Source organism: Arachis ipaensis, chromosome B9, assembly GCF_059453495.1.
Source record: "Arachis ipaensis isolate K30076 ecotype BB chromosome B9, ASM5945349v1, whole genome shotgun sequence".
In the NCBI taxonomy this organism is placed as follows: Eukaryota; Viridiplantae; Streptophyta; class Magnoliopsida; order Fabales; family Fabaceae; genus Arachis; species Arachis ipaensis.
This window is the reverse complement of record NC_142444.1, coordinates 127153025-127166865: the sequence shown is the minus strand read 5'-3', so window position 1 is coordinate 127166865 and position 13841 is coordinate 127153025. Positions and strand designations below refer to the sequence as shown.

At 32.6% G+C, this 13841-nt stretch overlaps 1 pseudogene across 1 annotated transcript; it reads right to left on the bottom strand.

Moving 5' to 3' along the window:
• Positions 1-7829: 7829 nt before the first annotated feature.
• Positions 7830-12574, bottom strand: LOC107619518 (calmodulin calcium-dependent NAD kinase-like; annotated as a pseudogene). The gene is made up of 9 exons (XR_015899073.1): positions 12435-12574; positions 12135-12329; positions 10846-11078; positions 10398-10459; positions 10055-10264; positions 9647-9776; positions 8681-9010; positions 8434-8578; positions 7830-8312 (listed from the first exon to the last, which is right to left on the bottom strand). The product of XR_015899073.1 is annotated as a calmodulin calcium-dependent NAD kinase-like (transcript).
• Between the last annotated feature and the right edge of the window lie 1267 nt (positions 12575-13841).

Sequence of the window (13841 nt, the reverse complement as noted above, 5' to 3'; positions counted from 1 at the left end):
CCGGTTGGATTGTGGTGATTGGTTGTTGGTTGGATTGTTTGGGCCTAGGGCCGTGGTTGAATTGAGATGGACCGATGATTGGTTTTCGGTTTTGTGTTTCTGATTTGGAAAAGTGTGAAATGCTAATTTGGTTCAGCATGGTTAAACCTTTTTGAAAGGCTTTTGACTTTTTGAGAATTGAATGGTTCCTCTTTCAGAAAAGATTTTCGACTTCACTTTTATTGAAAACCGTTGTTTTTGAAAAGAGGTATAAGTCGGTTATTAATCACTGGTGCGGTTATCTTCATGTATCCTATTAAAGTAATTCCTAAAAACCCTCTACTGAGAACCCTTTTGAGGATGATGTTCTCACCCCCCCCTACATTTTTCCCCTTTCAGGATATGGGCGCAGAAGTTACGAAGAGTTTATTTAGTTGTTGTTGAGATGCTCTGTATTGCTTTAGATTATTATTTGTACCCTCGCTTTTATCTTGAGATATTCTGTAAGAGGGATAGGAATTGTATTGTCTAATGCTTGTAATATTATTTATATATATGTGTGTATATATATGGATGTACTTTTATGAGCTTTTGTAAGTTGTATGGTATTCTGTGAATGTATGTTATCGGATGAAAGTATTTTTGGGAGCGGTTTCGCGGTTTAAAGTTTTAAACAGGCTCATATTTTAGTATCAAATATTATAAGTGTCGTCGTAATGTCCGAGCTATCAGAGTCGCGCAGCTGGAAGCGTGAGCTTTGGTAGTTAGGGTGTTACAGTGTGGGTATCTGCTTGATCATAATTGCTTTGCTTTGGTGTGCCTTTCAATCTCTCAGGAAAATGCAGCTTCCGGAATGGCGGTCCATGATGACTGCAAGTTGCGGTTTTTGGAACTCAAGACAAAAAGGACTCACAGGTTCATAGTTTTCAAGATTGAGGAGAATCAAAAGCAAGTCATTGTGGAGAAGCTTGGTGAGCCAGCTCAAGGCTACGAAGATTTCGCTGCTTGCCTCCCTCATAATGAGTGCCGCTATGCTATATATGATTTCGAGTTCTTGACCGAAGGCAATGTCCCCAAGAGCAGGATTTTCTTCATTGCTTGGTAATTAGATGTTTGCTTGTTTGTTTGTTCATATGCCTGCTGGTTGCTTTTGCTGTTGATTGATATTAATTTGATTTTCGTGTGCCTTTGTGCCTTTGTGATATTAATTTGATATTCTAGTTATAAATTAATCTCTAAACAGTTGCAGTTGGAAATGTACTTGTTGGAGAGTAAGGCGGGTGCCATAGTTTGCGTGCTTTTGGCCCTTTTCTTCTTGGGGACATGGCCTACTATCTTGACTTTGTTAGAGAGGCGAGGGTGTCTTCCTCAGCATACTTATCTTGATTACTCGCTCACCAAATTCCTTGCTGCTCTTTTCATTGCATTCACAGTTGGTGAGATAGGCAAATTTTCATTGCGTTCACCAATGATTAGCATAATGCGAATCTAATGAGCAAATTTTCTTCTTTTTCCAGGGACTCTTTCACAGAGGGAGGTAAGAAGCTCAGATAAGGTGTAATTTGCTATCTTCAACTTATGTTTTAGGCATTTAAAGTTAAGTTTTAAGGTGAAACATTCCCAGCAATTATTTTCTGCATGAAATGCGTTGTTATACAAATGCTATAGCTACCATAGTTGCCCTTTATTTTGATTTCTTTTAAGATAAAATTGTATCACTATAATATGATTCACATGGTGGCTGACCATTTTTGTGCACAAACTCATTTAGGTCTTGATGTGATTTGCACTGATAGGACATTGGTCTTTTATGAGAAGCAAGAGAACTTGTCAAAATTATGGGATATTCTTGCAGTTTATGCTTGGCTAGATAAAGATGTTGGCTATGGTCAAGGTGAGTTTTTATACAAGTGGGCCACTTGAATCTCACTTATTTGATTCTTTTTTATTATTATTATTATTTTATAGAAAGCAATATTATATTTTGATATTCCTATTGATTTAAGTTTGAAGATCACAGAAGATCCTATTCCTATCCCAGTATTAGTGATAATTTTATGTAACTGCTTTTTATTGTTCTTTTTATTGTCAAAAGGTGACTATAACACAAGTATGCTTGAATTTGAACAAAAAAATAACTAAACTTGAGTTGGAGCAAGTATTCCACCAAAGCAAGTATATTGCCACTATCACTAAGAAGCTCAAGAAAGAATGAAGCTATCCATAAATTAGGATATTGAATCCTGATGAGTCCACTAGTTACTTATCATCTAATGTATTCAGATTGTATTATTGCATGGAAATAATTGCTTCTTATTATAAAGAAAGCGTTTTGTACTCACTGGTGTGTTTTTCTATTTGTACCATCAATAAAAATTTGTATTTATTACATTTATATTTATTTTGTATGAAAACAAGTTTATTTTGCAATGGAAAAATCTAAAAAAAATTCTATTTTATCTTACTAACGGATTTACAGACAGGTTTTCTGTCTGTAATAAGAGTGTGAGATGATTTTTCAAGGTTCAAATTACAGATGGAAAATCCGTCTGTAATTACAGACAGAAAATCCGTCGAAAAGTTCGTTGGCCCAGGGAAATGGATGGAGAATTTACAGAGGAAAAATCCATCGGTAACTGGAAAAAATTCGTCGGTAATTTTTCGACGGAAAAAATCCGTCGGTAAATAATTTCCGACGAGGCTTTTATAGAGGGACAAAATCCGTCGATAATTTCGTCGGTAACCAAAAATCCGTCTGTAATAAAGAATAAATCTATCTGTAAATCTGTCTGTATTAATCCATTTTCTAGTTGTGTCTCGTTGCGTTCTCCTTCGCGTTTATGTGCATTTTTCTCTGTGTTCTCTTTGTTCATTTTTTTCGATTTCCATTGTTTCTGAAATCAAGCTCTAAAATCGTTTTGAAATCAAGCTCTGCTCTGAAATTATTTTGAAATCAAGCTCTGAAATCGTTTTAGAGATAATGGATGATTCAACTTCAGGTTGTCAGCTGAATCAGAGTGAAGTTGATTTTGAATTTGAATCCAAAGAAGTTCCTGAGGTCTGGTTTAATTCCAGTTAATATTTTTATTAGTAGTTTATAATTGTGGAGCTGAATAATGTTGTAACCTTGTCTGTGAAATTTGTTGTTCATTGTTCATTATTTGAATTGAATGTAATGAACTAGTTCTGATGAATTTTTTGCATTTTATATCATATTTTCAGATGTAAATAAAAAATATTTGGGTGTAAGTTGGAAAAGTTTGGGTGTACTTACAGGTTCTGACTTTTCATTTGACTGAAGGTGAATTGTCTTATTCTTTTAGTTAAATTGTTTTAGTTTCTGTTTGATAATGATTCATGAATCTAATTTTTATTATTTTTTATGATGATTTTATAGTTGTATTTGTATTTTATACTTTATGCTTGTTTTAATATGGTGTATTTTGGACCTTTTTAGATGTATTTTGCAGCCCCTCTGTGATGTTGATGAGCAGTTTGTTCCCAATGTTGAGATGACTTTTAACACCTTTGAAGATGCTGCAAAATTCTATAAGGATTAATTATTCGAAAGCTGCAGATTTTTCTACAAGAGTTCGGAGCACAAATAAGAAGGGAAACAAAATTAAGAATCAATTGATTACATGTAGCAGAGAGGGGAAATGAAAATCAAAAATATCTTCGACAGAGAAGACAAACCCCTTAGCAGGATTAAATTGTCCCGCAAGAATTTATATATTGAAGGACATCAGTGTTTGGATCATTTCCATGGTGGTGTTGCATCATTCACATCCTTGCTATGCAAATCAAGCAGGGATGCTTAAAAAGCACAGGGAACTAAGCATGTCCGTGCGTCGTACAATAGAGAATAATGAGGAAGTCAGAATCAGACCAAGCAAAACTTACCAATCATTTGTGGCAGCAGCCGGGAGTCACCGCGAGTTAAATTTTATCGAAAAAGACGTGAGAAATTACATCACGAGAGAAGTGCGAAATATTTTGGAACTAGAGGATGGAAAAGAATTCGGGAAATACTTATTAAGAATGAAAGAGAAGAATCAGAATTTCTTTTTTGAGCTTGAACTCGAGGACAATTAGTTGATTAAGCTTGCTTTTTGGGCGGACACAAGGAGTAGGGTTGCCTATGAGTATTTCGGAGATGTTATTTCATTCGACACCACCTACAATACAAACAGGTAATATGCTGTTCTGGTTTATGATGTAGAATTAATGTTTTTTTTTATAAATCTGTAGCAGAGGTGTACATTTGATGTTTTTAGGTGTAGACAGTTATTATTTGGGTGTATTTAACGACTTTATTTCTGTTTCGTCGTAATCTGTTTCAGGTATATATAATCTGGTTTTTAGTTCTTTTATCAGGGTAAATTACCACGGTCAATCAACACTTTTGGGATGCACTTTGATAAAAAACGAAGATATTTAATCATTCAAATGGTTATTTGAATGTTGGCTTCATTGCATGGGAGGAAATACTCCGAAAGAGATTCTCACCGATCAACGTGCGTAGATGCAAAGTGCTATCGAGGCTTGTATGCCCACTATAATTCATCGTTGGTGTATTTGGCACATCATGAAGAAGATTCCAAGCAAATTAAACGGCTACAAGAGACACCTAGAAATCGAACAAGACATGAGCCATGTTGTTTGGAATTCTCATACCAAAGAATCATTTGATAGAAATTAGAATGATTTTCTGATGAAGTATGGTCTTGTGGACAACAAGTGGCTATCAGGTAATGTCTTCTAAAATCTACAGCAGAGCTGTAAATTGCATGTTTTTGGGTGTATTATAATTCTGATGTAGGTGTTTCTTGCAGAGCTTTACGAAGATCGTCATATATGGATTCCAATTTATCTTGATCACCACTTCTGGGCCGGGATGAGAAGCACACAAAACAGCGAGAACATGCATGCCTTTTTTAACAAGTTCATTACGTGGAACAGCTCACTTATCAAATTTGTCAAACAATACGATAATTGCCTCGGAAGCAGGGAGCAAAGAGAGAGAGAATCGGATGCTGTAAACTTTTACATCGTCATACCGTGTGCAATAAAATCCTCAATAGAAGTCCAGTTTCTACATCCAAACAAAATACTTAACCAAGTTTAACCAAGTTCTATCTTCCTCCTCCTCCTTTCAAATTTGCACACGTAGGTTCTTTCGTTATCGTCATCACCAACATTAACATTTTGCTAACATCTTTATTGGTTCTGATTTTCTTTGGTGCCATTATTAAATAATTTTGGTTCATTTTTTAGTTTATTTCAATTCATTTGTGTGTTAATTGAGGTTTACTTGATGCTGCTGTTAAGTATTGACCAAGTTTTTTATTCCTTGAGTAATTTCGGTTCATTTCTTAGTTTAATTGAGGTTTATTTCGATCTAGAAATAAATTTGATGCATGTTTTGTTGATAATTGAGTTTTTTTTACTACTTGTTCAAAGCTGAACTAATTTTGGTTCATTTGTGTGTTAATTGAGGTTTACTTGATGTTGCTGATAAATATTGACAAAATTTTTTAACAGAGAAGATTGAAATTATTCATTATCACTTTATTCAATTGCATTAGATTTCACTCCATTCAATTAATTTAGTTTTGAACAAGTAGTCAAAAAGACTCAATCATCAACAAAAACATATCGAATTCATTTCTGGATCCAAATGAACTTCAAATAAACTAAGAAATGAACCGAAATTACTCAAGGAATAAAAAATTTGGTTAATACTAAAAGCAGCATCAAGTGAACCTTAATTAACACACAAATGAACCGAAATTAGTTCAATTTTGAACAAGTAGTCAAAAAGTCTCAATCATCAATAAAAACACATTGAATTCATTTCTGGATCCAAATGAACTTCAATTAAACTAAGGAATGATTCGAAATTACTTAAGGAATAAAAAATTTAGTCAATATTTATCAGCAGTATCAGGTGAACCTCAATTAACACATAAATAAACCAAAATTAGTTAAGTTTTGAACAAGTAATTAAAAAGACTCAATTATCAACAAAAACACGTCGAATTTATTTTTGGATCCGTATGAACCTCAATTAAACGAAGGAGGAAAAAAACGCAGAAACACCAGCAGCAATAAAAGAACAACGATTGAGAGAAAATACGTGAAGAAGGAAGAACACGAAGAAGAAGAAGGAGGATATGTTTATGTTAGTGAAACGCGTGTGTACATACTGATATAATAAAAGTGATTTTTGTTGAGTTTGGGTCAACTTGATTGGACTTGGTTGCCAAAAGGACCTGAATATGTAGCTGGTCTGATAAGTTTAATGTAAAATTAGGGTGAACTAAAAAATGTATAATATATAGAAGTCAGTCAGATGGCCTTGCAAGTTGCAATTAGATTAGTGTTGGATGGAATTTACGCGCATCCACGAATCTAGTATAGACAAATACTGAAATAATAATAAATGGTTGCCTGCGTTATATGCTGTTGATAAATTATTACTTTTTTTCCCAGAATTGACAGGTGGTGTACTACTCTCTAGGAATAAATACTTCTTGGTCTTTTATCAGGGAAAGAATTTCTTGTCAGCAGAAGTCACACAAGCCTTGAAGGAGGGAAAGAATGGCAAAAGCAATGCAAGATGAGGAGGAACAAGCAAGATTGAGAGCGTCATCTTTGGTCTTACCAACTATTAATAATTCAGAGATATCTGCAGAGGCTGGGACCCTTGGTGAAACTTTGGATGCAGATGCAAAGTGGGGAAAGACCTTGGACGAACATCACAAACAAAGAGTAATGAGAGAAGTAGAACTACAACGACATGCCAAAGTTGTTAACAAGTTAGAACGGAATCTGTTTCGGGTAAGTGAATAGAAATCTCTTATCATCTTTCTAATGGCTTTCATGTTAAGTCACTTCCATGATTGAGAAAAATGATAGTTCCCTAAGGATTTTCTTAAATGCTGTAAAGCAATGAATAGTGAAGACAATAGACCAAGTTTACAAGGAGAAAAAAAAATGTTTATTACTTATTTTATACCTGACACTCATCCATACATTATCAACAAGCTTAATAACAAAGTTGAAAGGTAAAAGGACATGTCTGAACTCTTAAGCCTATTTCTACCATTTATGGAACAGTATACATTGAAAACGTGCTGAATATGGATGAACATAATAACTTTTTCTGATCAAGCCACTAAAGAAGAAAAGACTCAGTGCTATGTGTGTCAAAGGACATGCTATGCAGTCATGATCATGAATCAAATTAGACAAAGAATTATTGAAAATTGTATGTACCTACTTTTTTTTTTCATAATGGAGCTCTCTGAGTTAAATTAGATAATAGATCGTTTTTTTTTTTTTTTTATGTTTTTAAAATTCAGGTCCAATATTATGAGCTTATATAAATGAAGGAAATAACTGCTGATTTTGAAGCTTAAGGTTTTGATGATGTTATTGTTAGTGCTTATTGTTTTAAAACCCCCACCCCACCAAAAAACATTAGAGATAATAAGTACGTTCTTGTAGGGAGTGTTTGGAATTCTTTGGAATTGGAATTAATTTGATTTGTAAATCAATTCTTTATTTGGAATTGATAAAAAAGTATGAATTGATTTGATTTGTAAATCTATTGATATAGTTTTTAACTAATTTTAAATCATCTCAAAGATTTCACCAGAATTAAAATGATTTGTTATTTTAAAAGTGTAAAGAGTGAATTTACTCTTTAGCCATTAGTGTAAAGAAAAGTGATTTGAGAGGGAGTCCAGGCAATTGCTGGCCGTCCCCGAGTAGCAGATGACACTTCGATAATGGTAGAGGATTGTGTAATATAATTGAAGAATAAATGATAAAAATGTAAAATCTTACCTTCAAATCAATTTAATTCTTGTTAATTTTCAATCTGAACATAAAATTTGATTTCTAAATCCAATTCAAAGCCAAAAAGGTTTGCTTCTAAACACACCTTTAACAAGTCTTATAAGCAAGAAAAAGTTCACATTGTGGACTCCATATTGCATTATAAATGCAGAAAAAAAAAAAAGCATCTTGATCGATTTGGCTGGCTGCAACGGTTAATGTTACAAATAATGGTTAGTTGGTTACTACTTCTTGTTGGATTTTCCTATTTTCAGAAGTGTTTCCCTTAACAGTTTATGATCACTTGTCCTTGAAGATGATAGAACAGTTTCCTTCCAAACAGAACCAGGTTCCATTATAAGGCTTGGTTCCTTGTAAAGTTCATAGATGGAATCAGCTTCCACATTCAAACCTCCTATCATTTCCAAGCATTTGATATCTTCAGGATCTACTAACAGGTTATGATCACCATCCTTCCACGCTATGAGCTGTGTTGTATTACAAGAGAACATAGTTACCATTTTATTTTCTTAATGTATCATAGTGTAATGTCAATCTTTTTGAATGACAAGGTTGAGTAGAATATTGTTCATATGAATTTAATTTAACCTTTGGTGGACCATCAACAGCATTTGTGCAATAGAGCCTAGCATTATCAACAAGTTTGCAGTATCTTGGAAATGCATTAGCAAACCTTTTGTGAGATTTCAACTGTGAATTCACCCTCACTGCTCTCCCATTAATAATAGCTCTTCTGTCAAAATTCCAGTAAGAAATGTTAAATTATGATGCAAACTAGAAAATAGTAATAATTTAGCAGAATTCTTCACTCACACAAGAAAATATATATACCTACCTAATGCCTCTAACAACAGCAAGATAGCCATCACAAATTACACCAACTAACTCTATTCTGTAAGGCTTTCGATCGCGGGGTTCTCCATTGTTCTCTTCTGGTTGTTCTTCTTCTGCCTCATTCACTCGCTCCCAGTAGTTTTCGGTAATAGTTCCGTCTTCAGCTACTTTATAGCCGACTCCCATTCGGTACCTGCATTTGTGAAGCCATGGAAATAGTTTGCTCCACAAAAGACTCCCATGATAAAGTTCCATCCATGATCACATCTCTCCCTTCATTTAGAGCTGTCACCAGCAGAGATGATGCTGCATCAGTCGACGATTGGTGCACCTGTTTCAGATTTTCAGAGTTCAATGCTTTCATTAGTTAAAAGCTGGTTTGTAATGGTTTAAAATGTATGACTAATAATCTTGTAGTAATTTTATCAAAGATACAAAAGGACAAAACAGTCTTTTAAGATTTGAAAGTAGTAAACTATCGTTTTTTACTTTGAAAGATTTGAGTACTGATAATTCAATATATATTAAATATTGGGTTGGCTGGACAAAACTATCATTAAGGATCAGTTTGGATTAGTTTTTAAAAAAAAAATACTTTTTTTTTATTTTTTTAAAAAATATTTTTTTTAACAGACAAAATTATTTTATATTTGGATAAACTTTTTAAAAAGAGTTTTTAAATATTAAAAACATCTTTTGCTTTTGCTTTTTTTAAAAGTAAGCTATTGCTAATTTTTAGAAAATTTTAATAAAAATACTTTTTTTAAAAGACATATTCAAATAGGTTTTAAATTGAATAAAAATACCTTATTTAAAAAAAAGATTTTTTTTAGCTAAAAAAACTAATCCAAACTAGCATTAGTGTACCTGTATTAGATGTTGATAGTTCAATGTTATCATTTGTTAAAAGCTAGTTTATAATGTAACTTATCCATCAGATATCCAAGTGTTTAGAAAGAATCAATACCAGTTCAGCAGTTTGCAGCATGTCATCATGGTGACCCCTTGAGTTAAGGTTTCTATAAATAACATCACTCTCCTTAAAAGCATCTGCCTCAACAACCACAGCATTTGTAGCTGCTTTAGACCAAAATGATCTGCCAAAGATTCATATAAAAACTTAGCTGAATTCACTAAATATGCCAGTACACTTCACAATTCTATATAGTTAGATAGATTCACTAATTAATTAAAAAATAGATGAATAATAATGTATGAATTAGGATAAAATTAAAGTTTCTTTTGTTGATGAGTCAACGGGAAGGATAAAATATTGGCTGAATATTAAATCTTTAAGAATATTATCCTTTTCAATAGAGAAAAAGAATATTAGCTTTTTGCCTCTCTTAAATGATAATGAAGATTAGTATATTACTCTTTAAGAATGTCTTTAAGGACAGTGCTCTTGCCAGCACCCATGCCACCAGCCATAAGAAGAAGCACTGGACTCCTCTCACTGTGGGCCATGGGGACCATGATATCCATAGACTCCGAAGCACCCTTTATTGCTTTAATTTCATCCACCAAAGTAGAGATCACTCTTGTCACCTTCAGATTCTTTGTTACTTTCGCAAACCTTTGTTTCCTGATGTACACATGTTATCTTTTCTTTAAAATATATAAACAAATGCCGATAACTTCAATAAAAATAAATTTATATCAATTGTAAATCGAATATAACAAAAATGGGGATGATTATATGAGAAAGAAAACTTTACCTTGTAGCGGCCAATAGGATGTTCTTGAGCTTTGTTCTCTGCTCAGACTCACTACTCAATACCTATAATTCAATTCAACGAACAGAAGCGAAATAATCAATCTATTAAAAAAAATTTTATATACGGCTACAGGGAAAGAAGTGTATATATATTGAAAATGTTAAATATTTCAGTAAATATATGTAAGTTTATACATTAATCAATCTTGTACTTCATTCCTGTATTTAACTCTCTAATTTTTTTTTTTTTTGGTATAGATTTAACTCTTTAATATTAGTTCTTGTAACAAAAACCAAAATTATATTATTAAGTTTTTTTTTACATGTTGAGATATGATCATGAGGACCTCCAGTGCAAGTTGGCAACAGGTACAGTTGTACAAAATAAAATATTGATGATAGAAAAAACATGAATTGGTTTACAGAGACAGAAATGGATAAACATATACCTGGCTAATGAGAAAAGAAGCATGGTTCCAGTGAAATGAGAAATAACTGAGTATGCATCTCTCAAATTCTTCAATCAACTTCACATACATTAAATCAGAACCATTATTATCCCCATCATTAGCAAGATACTCATATATGCTTTCCTCACACCCTTTGGATTTTCTCAAATACTCTTCAGCCATTTTGCATAACTCTCCAACTTCACTCGCATCTTCAAACCCCATTTGCCTAGCTACAATTTGCAAATGTTGTCCAACAAAATAAAATGTTTTAAGTAAAATAATAGGGTAAACCACCAAAATTGTCTCCAATTTTTTTAATATGCGGACAAAAATACTCTCCCCTGTTAGTAATGATAAAAATATTTTTTAAAATATTATAAACGTGACAAAAATAACAAAAAAAAAAAAAAAACTATTTCTTTTATAAGTGGCAAGGGGTTTATGTATTTCACAAACAACTTATGCATTTAAAAATTTATAGAATGTTTCGACTTTCGATAACTATTTAAAAAGTATATTAAAAAAGGTTTAATTATTCTGTTGGTCCCTATAGTTTTACCAAATTTTTAATTAGGTTTTTATTTTTTTTTTCTTTTAATTGGATCTCTACACTGCTTTAATTTTGTAATTAAGTCATTCATAGTGTAAAAAATATTAGAATTAATTGAATATTTCATTGCAAATTGAAGGTATTTATAATTAAAAACTTAATTAAATATTTGACCGCATGTATTTTGGTAAAAATATTATGTTAATTTTAACATTTTTAACATGAAAATGACATAATTACAAAATTAAAAGTAGTGTAAAGACCCAATTGAAAAGAAAAAAAAGTATATGGACTTAATTAAAAATTTGGTGAAACTATAGATATCAATAGAATAATTAAACCATTAAAAAACCTAAATAAAAATTTGACTTCTAGAATTTATTTTTCATTTTTTCTTGTCTATTAACAAAAATAAATCATAAAAAAAATTATTTAGCCAAAAATACCAAATTTTAAAGATAAAAAAATTATATTTCTGTAACCATACTTGCAAAAAAAAGTTACATCAAAATTTAATTTCTAAAGTGTTTTTTGACAATATATAAAATATTTGATATTTTTATTGTGTTTTAAAATATTTTAAAAATATTTTTGTCGAAATATTTTTGTGAAAATCATAGACAATTTTGGTAGTTAACCTAAAATAATATGTCCGTACAATTTTTAAGTCAATTAATTAAATGCTTTTCATTAAACTTGCTTAGTTCAAAACCTTAATTAATTATGAAACACTTACCAACATAGTGGGAGAATCTCTCAAACCTTCCAACACGGCCAGATTCTGTTTTGTCTAGGATGGGAATGATATTCTGGTCACCCGTCACGGCGGAACTCTGCTTCTTGTAGCGGGAGGCGGTGGCTGCGGCGATTAACCCGGCAAAGGAGGCCGCTAGAATATGTGTGAGCCTAATTATCTTACCAACAGAACCATCTGAAAAGCAGTGTCCGTTGCTTGCATTACATTTTATAGCCACATTTTCGATTTATATATATACATATGAAGCCGAAAAGAATGTTGAAGAGATCTTAGCTTTACCTTGCTGCTGCATTTCGCTGAAGAATCAACAGAAGAAGCTGTGAAATTGGCGACTTGAGAGTACTTCTTACTTAACCCAGTGTAATGGGTTCTTTGTCCTTGGATGGAGAATGGTAGAGTGTTTGATTAAATTTGGAGGGACTCTCACCATATGATATGTACTAACTGCAACCACAATATATTTTATAGGAATTAATTTTTATTTAAAATAAATATTTATTTAAATATTTAATTAGCACATGTTCCTAAATAATTACTCGATATAAATAACAGTCACCAGAAAATACAAAAGTTGGGGAGCTCTCTTTCTACTTTTTTTTTTAATTCAACTCGTAAAAACCATAAAGACATCTATTTTTAATACAGATAATTAGTTACATTACCAAATAGTTTTTAGAGAAAGTATAGGAATTAACTAGGAATGTAGCTAGGTGCAGCCAAAAATTAAAAAAAAATCAATAAGGAAAAAAAACATAAGTATCTAAAGAATCAATTTAATTTCACTCACACCCCCACCCCAATTTTAATTCACAGTAAAAAAACATACACAAACTTTTATCTTTTTCTCCCTCCCATATCCGCGCGCTGCGCCTCTCTCCCTCCCCAAGTTGCACGCCACGCCTCCCTCCGACAGTTGGACGCCGCTCCTCTCTCCCACCGCCGCATGCCCGCCTCTCTCCCCAACCGCATGCTGCGCCTCTCTGTTTGTCAGTTGCACGTCTCGTTCTGTTCGTCAGTCGCACGCCATGTCATTTTCTCTCAAAGCCAACCACCGCGTCCAACTGCCAAAGATTGCCGTAGGCTGCTGCTATTGCCACACGCCACTATAACTCACGACGGAACAGCCAGAGAGAAAGAAGGATGTCTTTCCCTACCACATTCAAATGTCATGCTCTGGCCACGTTGTTTTCTTCTCCTTCTTCCTCTTCTTCTTGGTTTTAGATGTTTCTTTTTATTATTTTTGGATGATATTTCTTTTTTTATATTTTGGATGTTTTTTAATAGGTTTAGATGTTTCTTGCTTAATTTTTGGATGTTCTTTTTTCTAATATTTTTTGGATGTTCCGTTTTGTAGGTTTTGGAATTTTTAAAATAATTTTGGATATCTCTTTTCTGTTAAGTTTTAGATATTTCTTTTTGTTACATTTCAGATTTTTTATTAGAAATTTTTATAATGATTTTAAAATGAAATTAGAATTTTTAAAATGCTTTAAAAACTTTTTTTTCTAGATTTTGAATGTTCATAATAATTTGAATTTATGTTCCATCTAAAGAAAAAAAATTAGCTAATTGACTACATCCTAATGACCGAAAAGTAAAGATCACGGATACTGGCAAGTGCACTAGATCGTTTAATTAATACCACGGTGAGTGGATGTCGTTCCTATGAGGATTAAAGAACTGAGC